This window comes from Rhinatrema bivittatum, chromosome 16, assembly GCF_901001135.1.
Source record: "Rhinatrema bivittatum chromosome 16, aRhiBiv1.1, whole genome shotgun sequence".
In the NCBI taxonomy this organism is placed as follows: Eukaryota; Metazoa; Chordata; class Amphibia; order Gymnophiona; family Rhinatrematidae; genus Rhinatrema; species Rhinatrema bivittatum.
Genome location: NC_042630.1, coordinates 45,944,974 through 45,954,611, shown reverse-complemented (window position 1 = coordinate 45,954,611; position 9,638 = coordinate 45,944,974).

Genomic DNA, 9,638 nt, shown 5'->3' with positions numbered 1-9,638 from the left:
ACTCTCCAGACAACTCAAGCACAGAGGAGAAATTGTCCTTTAATTGCTGTGGGACTTTTTAATTTCCCAGATGAAGAGAATCTATTCTCTTAACATCCCATTCTTAAAGCATTTAAGATAACTGAGTTCTCCCTGCCTGATCCACAGTGGAGGAGAGGAGGTGATGCTGCTGGACAGTTAAGGAGAAAACCCAGTAATCCTGTAACGTGAGTCTTTAATGCCTTTTGTGAGTTGTGTTCTTATCAGATACAAGGAAATACAGTGGATAATGGGAGGGAAGCAGAAGATAGTGATGACTGTTTTATATTTGTGTGCAACACTCAGGAATAATCTATTAGAGAGTGGAAGAGAAGGTAGTTGTATTTTCTGATACACATCGTAGTGCAGACGTTACAGTTTGGGCGCTGATGCACCTCTTCTCTTGGGAGACGCATAGGTTGGCAACCCTTAGTACAATATAGAGATTTATTCAGGAGCCTCCACTGGGGGCTAAGAGCAAGGAAGGCTGTGGTGTGCTGACCAAAGGCCTAAGAACCCAGTGTCCTGTCAATGACAGTGGCCAGTCTGGGTCAGTTGGAAACTTCTGGTAGAAACTTGTTTTCCCTTAAATTATATTTTTTTCACAGTAGTTTATTAAGACTGAATCTACTACCTGCAATCAAAAAGAGCTGCAGGGATCTGTTGTGCCAGAGGGTTTCTGAATATCTCAATATAATATTTTATAATGAAATTTAGTTGAGAACTTGCAACCAAAAGAATTTCCAAACTCTAATCCATGGCTCTGCCTATGGTGATGTGATGTTGAGGGAGGCACTTAATCTCCCTATACTCTAGTTTTTGGGGTTTTTTTAGACATCCTTTGAGTGACAATTCAGAATAGATGTCGTGTTCATATATTTGATTATGTGTCCTATATTTTTTGTTTTATCATCTGCAAAAAAAAAAATATTCTTTCGCACTACCATTCATCCTAATTCATTCATTTCTGACTTCTGGTTCTGATCATCAGCTCTATTTATTTATAATTTTATATTCCTCAGCTTCCAACCAATTAGCATTTTGTATAGAACACATATCAAACAATCATTAAAAATACATAAAAATAAATAAATAAATAAATAAATAAATAAATAAATAACAAATCAGATTTATCATGCACAGACATTGAAGCAGCCTATCCAAATGTTTCCTTCATTAAAATGACTTTAACTTGCTTCCTGAATACCTTTACATTGTCTTCAGCCCTGAACTGTACCAGTAAGGAGTTAAATAACACCGGAGAGATATAAGAAAATGCTGGCTCTTGTTTTCTGAAACTGGAATTCATGATTAGTAGGAATCTTGAGCAACCTTTGACATTTGGAGTGTAAAACATGAACAGGGACATTACCACTCAATCATATTAGGAGCTGCACATGGGTGCTCTGTGAATAGTAACTTTAATCAATTATCAATTATCAATTTAAGCTTGGCCCTATATTGTATTGGTAGCCCATGTAATTCTTTCAGAATAGACTGTGTATAATCATTTTTATTCAGGCCCCTAAGCAGCCATGCAGGGTCTTGTTCAAGCAACTGAAGAACATGTGGGAATTTTTCTGGAAGACCTTCATACCATCAACTACAATAACCAAAATATCCCAAGATCAGTGATTGGAGTACTGCTCAGCACATCTCAGGAGGCAGTAAGAATCTCAGAGGTTTTAATATTTTCATCTTATAGAAGTCTTCTGGTACTACAAGATGAACATGTGAGCACTCTGAAAGCACCGAGTCCAGCAGGACTCCTAAACTTTTAACCTCATCAGATAAGGATAACATTTCATACAGTTAGGTCGTTAACTGGCGGGTTCTTACCTACCGAAAGCAATTCAGTCTTTGCTATTTTCAACTTTAGGCCATTGCCTGCTATCCAATTTTTAATACCCTGCATGCAATTTTGAGAAGGTTTTTCTGGAAAAATGTCTGGAGTATCATAATTGCACATCAGCAGTGTGAATAAAATAAATTATGACCAGATCAGTAAGCAAGGCTCCCAATGGGGTGAGATAAAGGCTACAAAGTGCAGAGGACATTGCTGAATCTTGAGGTACCCCCCCAAAGATTGAGCATGCGAGGCTGAACACACTCTTTTCTACCATTTAAAAGGACTGCATCCAACACAAATCTGTCTATTGTGTCTAACATTGTCAAAAGCACTAGGACACATCAAAGCTGTATCATTATGTGAGATCTACCATGATCTAAACTACAGAGTAATACATCATGAAGGGAAAAAAGCAGCAGGTCTGTGTTGTGGCTCTTTTTATATCCATATTGATTTCTATCAACCTCATCACAATCCATCAAATAATGATCTAACAGAAACAGAACACTTTTCTAAAAGAAAATTGTCATTGCTGGTAGATTTGAAATGGGTCGGTAATTTGCCACATCACATAGTGTGTTGCTACTATCCTTTTGTATAGGTTGCTTCAACATTTTAGGGACAAGTCCTTCAAGCAGGGAACAACTAACTATAATTTGAATAATATCAGCAGAAATATCTTTCATGTTTTTTATCAAAAATAAAAGGACAAGGATGCAAAAACAATAATGTAGGTTTTAAACTATTAATAACCGAAGTAAAAAAAATAATTCGGACCAGCCTTCTCCAGTGTCAGGTAAACAGATGACATTAGTCTAAACAATAGAGTTGCCAAGCTTTTTCCTGATTGTTACTATCTTATCATCAAAAAATTCCACAATGATTTCACAATTAGGTAAATTCTGATCCTTCAGCACCGGCTTTGATGTCAGCCTTTTCACTAGGGAAAATAACACCAAGGGCTGATAAACTGCAGTAAGCAAATAATTAGAATAATGCCCTCACTTAGCAGCACTAAAGGCTGCTCTATATTCTTGCAGTAATTGACAGAAAATCAATCGTTAATCCTCATCCTTATATTTCCACCATTTTTTTTCAGCCCTTCACAACAGTTTTCTCTGTTCTACTATGCTCCAGAAAAACCATTTAATTTTTAATGGTGCATCTTAGTGATAGGCATTCAATAAACTAGTATGCCATACGTCAAGTGAATGGTCAATTGGATCTCAAGCCCAGTCCTAGTTTTCAAATTCAGTGGTTCAGAGTTGATGAAACTAATTCATAGTAAGCCCAGGTCACACCGATTTGCATACTTGATTATTTAAAATCCAGGCCTTTACCTAATAATGTATGGTAAACGTAATAAGAAAATAATCGGACCATAATAGTTCATGAATCAACAATTCTTAATTTGAGATACCCAGAAATGCTGATAAATAGGAAAAGTAAAACGCTGTAAGCACAGAATGAAATTCATGAGTCCTACTTCACTGACTGTAACAGGTAAATGTAAATTGGTTATTTACCCTCTCAGACAATAAAAGGACTAGGGGCACTGCATGAAGTTAGCAAGTAGCTCATTTAAAAAAAAGTCAGCTCTAATCCCCGGCTCTGTCACTGACTTGTAGAACTAATTTTAAAACCCCTTTTCTTTCAGACACAGAATAGGATGAAAACATTGGCTAACAGAAAACCCTGGGCTGTACAAACTCCTCCGATGCAATGAACGGCCGGCACACTGCCAAAATATGTGACACCTGACGAGGTGCAGATCAGCGACTTTCACTGCTGGCCACACATTGCAGCATCAGTAAAGCTCAATGATATCTGTTCTTATTAACATACACAACATTTCCAATTTCTTTTAATACCTCCAGAAGGGTTTTCAGTGGCAGGGCTGATCCTGTGGAATCCTGCCTCATCAAAACATTTTGATTTATATAGAAATTTTGATAGTGTCTTAGATGACTGTTGGCTGTTTACAAACAGGCTTTAGATTTTGGTTTTATTTTAAGTGGTTGTGTTTATTTTGTATGCTTACTGTACATATGCGTTTTATGTTTATTGTTTGAGTTATGCTGTTCTTTGCTTGAAGCCAGCTTTACAGACCAGTGGGTTAGAAATTTTCATAATTATATTAATAAATAAGAGTGCATTTTTCCTCAATGGATCTGGAAAATATGACGATGGTGAGAGAATTCCTTATTCTGGGACTTTCTGATAATCCCCAGCTGCAGGTTCCTCTCTTCCTGGTCTTCCTGCTCATCTACCTGATCACCCTGCTGGGGAACCTTGTGATTATCACAGTGACCTGTGCTGACCCCCGCCTGCACACCCCCATGTACTTCTTCCTCAGTAACCTCTCTCTCACAGACATCTGTGGAACCTCTACCATCACCCCAATACTGCTGAGGATCTTCCTCTCAGGGGATAAGACCATTTCCTATGCTGGGTGCATTGTGCAGTTCTATTTCTGCACAGGCTTTGGCTGCACTGTAGATCTCCTCTTCACCATTATGGCTTATGACCGCTATGTTGCAATCTGCCACCCCTTGCGCTATTCCCTCATTATAAATCACAGAGTCTGTGTCCTGCTGGTTGCTGCTTCCTGGATCATGGGCTTTCTACCATCTGAGACGATCACATCATCTGTCACCCGGATTTCATTTTGTGCTTCTAATATAATTGAACATTTCTTCTGTGACCTCTTGCCGCTGTTAAAGCTTTCCTGCACTGATACAGCCAGCATACAAAGCTTAGTACTAATTGTAGGTGCATTGACATCAGTGCCCGCCTTCCTTGTGACTCTCATTTCATACATCTACATCATCTCAGCCATCCTGAGGATCCGCTCTGCAGAGGGGAAGCGTAAAGCCTTCAACACCTGCTCCTCCCACCTCACTGTTGTATCCATTTATTATCTGTCAATGCTCTGTACGTACATGGCACCCAACTCAAAATACTCCCAGGAGCAGGATAAAATCCTGTCCGTGCTCTATACAACAGTCACTCCCATGCTGAACCCCATTATTTACAGTCTGAGGAACAAGGAGGTAAAAAAAGCATTGAGGAAAGTCATAGGGAAGTAGCTTATGAGAGCAGGTGATAAATCATAGCAGGTTATAAGATGTAGGAGATTTCAATATCTAGGAGGGTGCAAGATGATTTCCCTTAAAAAGATCAGGAAGGTCCCTGGTTTGAGATTTGGGAGGAGTTTTTTACCCCCCCCCCCCCCCCCCCCCCCCCCGGTCAGCCAGAGCTGTAGATGTGGCAGAAGCATTCACAGCCCCCTAGAGGAGAGAGTTGTGGTCATTGCTCAAGGGTGACACCCAGTGGCTGGATTTTGGGATCATGAAAGCAGGGTTTTGGAAGAACTCCAGTACATAGCCCTAGGTCCAGGACTGTCACTGCAATGACCTGACTAAGCACATTGGGGAGGAAGGGAGATGTTATAAAATAGAGGAAAAAATAACCCTGCAGAGTTCTGACTGAATGGTCATAGTACCAAGATCCCATTCCTGGTCCCAACTGAGCTGCAAGCACAAAGGAACCAGAGGAAAATAGAAAAAAAAAAAAAAAAAGAGTCGTGCAGTGCTGATACAGCAAAACTCAGAGGGATTTTTCCTTCATGATCCAGAAATAATCTTGGTGAGAACTCTGTGCAGGGTCAGATCTCATTCTCTGGGATCAATACAATCCCTCCCCCTTGGCTATTCTCAGGCCTCTACATTATAGCATCAGTACTATGAGTTTTAAAGCACTGTGATATCACCGCTGTGAGAGATAGCCCCACGTGACATCATCACTGAGAGATACAGCTCCATGTGACATCACTTCTAAGAAATATAATCAAAGTTTCCTATAAGATGTATGGGAGACTGCTAACTCCCTTTTCCCATTAGCTATGCCCCTGTTTGAAGTGCACTGGGCCACAGCTCACAGAGATTGTGGGATCTTGAATGATATAAACCACAGAATAGCTGGAGCAAGCCTGGTAGGGAGAGATGTGTCATTCACTTCCCATTCATCTAACAGAAGACATTGGTTAGAACCCGATGTGATATCTCTCCTGTGAGTAATATTCACCTGGAAGAAGGGGGGCTCACTGGATGTCTGGTAGCCTTTCTGTCTCCCTAATCCTGTTGTGTGTTCAGTGCTCTTCCTGTTTTGAGTGATTTATTCTCAGCCTTTAATAAAGCTCCTTGTTTTTGCCCTTGGTACTCTCCGGCTGATTTTAAAATGAACGTGTGTGCACCCATAAACATGCGTATTGGCACGCGAGCAGAGCTATGCTGCAATTTTATATCGTGCGTGCATAATTCATTTAAAATAGTTTTTCTGCACATGATCTTAAAAGGTGGCTGAAGTGAATGCCCTGCGCATATTGCCACCAGAGCTTTTATGTACATATGTTCACACAAGGGGAAAACAAGCTTTTTCTTGAGAGAGAGAGAGAACTGCAGGACGGACAATATGAGACTATATATATATATCTACCTCTGTAAGAGAGGCACTTTCAACTCAGGGTGGATTTGGTTGGGCTGCAGTGTTACCAGGCCTGGCATGGCTGGGTATGCAAGCCATGCAATTGCACAGAGCGGCACACTCGGGGAGGTGGCAAGCTGGTGGGTCAGCGGTGGCAGAGGATGGAGAGCTCATATCCTCTTCCAGAAGCCAAAGAAACAGACGGCCACCTGCGCTGCCATGGGGCAGGACAGGGGCAGCATGGAGGGAGGGCACAGTGGCATGCAGGGCAGCAGCAGGGACTCTATGCAAAGGGCGGCACAGAAGCTAGCGCTGGCCCTGAGTGTTACACAGATGTGCTACAGACCATGGGGGAGGGAATGAAGGACTTGAACAGGTAAATGTAAATTGGTTATTTGGGTATTTGCCAGGTTCTTATGGCCTGGATTGGCCACGGAAACAGGATGCTGGGCTTGATGGACCCTTGGTCTGACCCAGTATGGCATGTTCTTATGTTCTTATGTTCTTACTCTCTCAGACAATAAAAGGACTAGGGGGCGCTCCATGAAGTTAGCAAGTAGCTCATTTAAAACAAATAGGAGAAAATTATTGTTCATTCAATGAATAATTAAGCTCCAGAATTCATTGCCAGAGGATATGGTTAATGGCAGTTAGTGTAGCTGGGTTTAAAAAAAGGTTTGGATAAGGTTCTTATGATTCAAACCCACCATGAACTGAGTGTGCCCCTATTACAGTGATAGATATATAGAGTGACATACTGTCTCTCCTACAGTTCTCTCTCTCTCTCTCTCTCTCTCTCTCTCCCTCTTCCTCTTCCTCCCTCCTTCCCCCAAGTATATATGATAATTCAGCAGTCTTGGTTCTTCATCCTTTAAGCCACCCACTTGACTCTGTACTGTCATGCTTTGCTGAAATCCCTAAAACTTGAGATCTCCACACTTGCTCCTCATCAAGGCTACTAGTGAAGTTATGCAGATAACACACCAACGCACGCCACGGTCAGCTTTTCTAAAATTCAGAGTTGCTGGCATACACCCCACATACGTGTGTATGGGGCTGTTTCTGCACGAGGACCACTTTTAAAATCGACCTGTTACTGTATACTTTCCCGGTACACAATTTACCAAGCATCTGTCCACTGCAACCTTCTACTTGTCATGGCAACGTTCGGTGGGTCAGTAATAGTGATGGGATATTTTCTGAGGTCGGTGAGGTAAAAGTGACTCGTAAATGTAAAGTTTCATGTTGCTCTCTTTGAAATGCCTTGGAAAAGAGAAACAGGGGTGGTGTGAGCAGTCAGTATGCAGGTGGCTTTGTTCAAACAAATGGTAATGGAACCCACGAGAGAAGGAGCTATACTCGACTTAGTGCTCACTAATGGAGATAATGTCTCTGATGTCCAGGTGGGCGCCCACCTCAGCACCAGTGATCATCAAACGGTATGATTTAACATCACAAAAAGGATACGGAAAAGAAGCACAAAGACCCGAGTTTTGCAGTTCAAAAACACGGACTTTGATGAAATGTGGAAGTACCTGGAGGAAGAAATAAAAGGCTGGGAGAATGAGAGAGATGTAGATCAACAATGGACCAATCTAAAAGGAGCAATTACCAAGGCAACTAATGTATATGTTAGAAAAGTAAAGAAAAGCAAAAGAAAAATGAAACCTATCTGGTTTTCAAAGGAGGTGGCTGACAAAATAAAAGCTAAAAGAGCAGCGTTCAAGAAATATTCTTCTTTGTGCTCCTCCCAAAGGGAGGAGCACAAAGAAGAATATCTGGTAGAACTGAGGGAGACGAAGAAATTAATCAAGATGGCAAAAAGTCAAGCAGAAGAGAGGATTGCCAAGGAGGTAAAGAGAGGTGACAAAACATTTTTCAGATACATCAGTGAAAAGAGAAAAGTTCAAAGTGGTATAGTGAAATTGAATGGTGGAAAGGATCAATGTGTGGAGAGAGACAAAGAAATGGCAGAAATATTAAATGAATACTTAAGTTCTGTGTTCACTAAAGAGGAACCTGGAGAAGGACCGTCGCTAGTGAACAAGAAACTGGAGGGGAGTGGAGTAGATGTAACTCCATTTACAGTAGAAAATGTATGGGAAGAGCTGGAGAAACTGAAAGTGGACAAAGCCATGGGGCCTGATGAAATTCATCCCAGGATACTGAGGGAGCTCAGAGATGTGCTGGCGGGTCCGCTGTGTGACTTGTTCAATAGATCCCTAGAAACGGGAGTGGTGCCGAGTGATTGGAGAAGAGCATTGGTGGTCCCACTTCACAAGAGTGGGAACAGAGAGGAGGCTGTAAACTGCAGGCTGGTTAGCCTCACTTCGGTGGTGGGAAAAGTAATGGAGTCACTGTTAAAAGAGAGAATAGTGAACTATCTACAGTCGGGAGAATTGCTGGACCAGAGGCAGCATGGATTCACCAGGGGAAGATCCTGTCAGACAAATCTGATTGACTTTTTTGATTGGGTAACCAAGGAATTGGATCAAGGAAGAGCGCTCGATGTCATCTACTTAGATTTCAGCAAAGCTTTTGATACGGTTCCGCACAGGAGACTGGTGAATAAAACGAGAAGCTTAGGAGTGAGTGCTAAGTTGGTGACCTGGATTGCAAACTGGTTGACGGACAGAAGACAATGTGTGATGGTAAATGGAACTTTCTCTGAAGAGAGAGCGGTGTTAAGTGGTATACCGCAAGGATCGGTGTTGGGACCGGTCCTGTTCAATATCTTTGTGAGCGACATTGCGGAAGGGATAGAAGGTAAGATTTGTCTTTTTGCGGATGACACTAAGATCTGCAACAGAGTGGACACGCCGGAAGGAGTGGAGAGAATGAGATTTAAGGAAACTGGAAGAGTGGTTGAAGATATGGCAGCTGAGATTCAATGCCAAGAAGTGCAAAGTAATGCATATGGGGAATGGAAATCCGAATGAACTGTATTCGATGGGGGGGGGGGGGGGGGGGGGGGGGAAAGGCTGATGTGCACGGAGCAGGAGAGAGACCTAGGGGTTATAGTGTCTAATGATATGAAGTCTGCGAAACAATGTGACAAGGCGATAGCAAAAGCCAGAAGAATGCTGGGCTGCATAGAGAGAGGAATATCGAGTAAGAAAAGGGAAGTGATTATCCCCTTGTACAGGTGAGGCCTCACCTGGAGTACTGTGTTCAGTTCTGGAGACCGTATCTACAAAGAGACAGAGACAAGATGGAAGCGGTACAGAGAAGGGCGACCAGAAAGGTGGAGGGTCTTCATCGGATGTCATACGAGGAGAGATTGAAG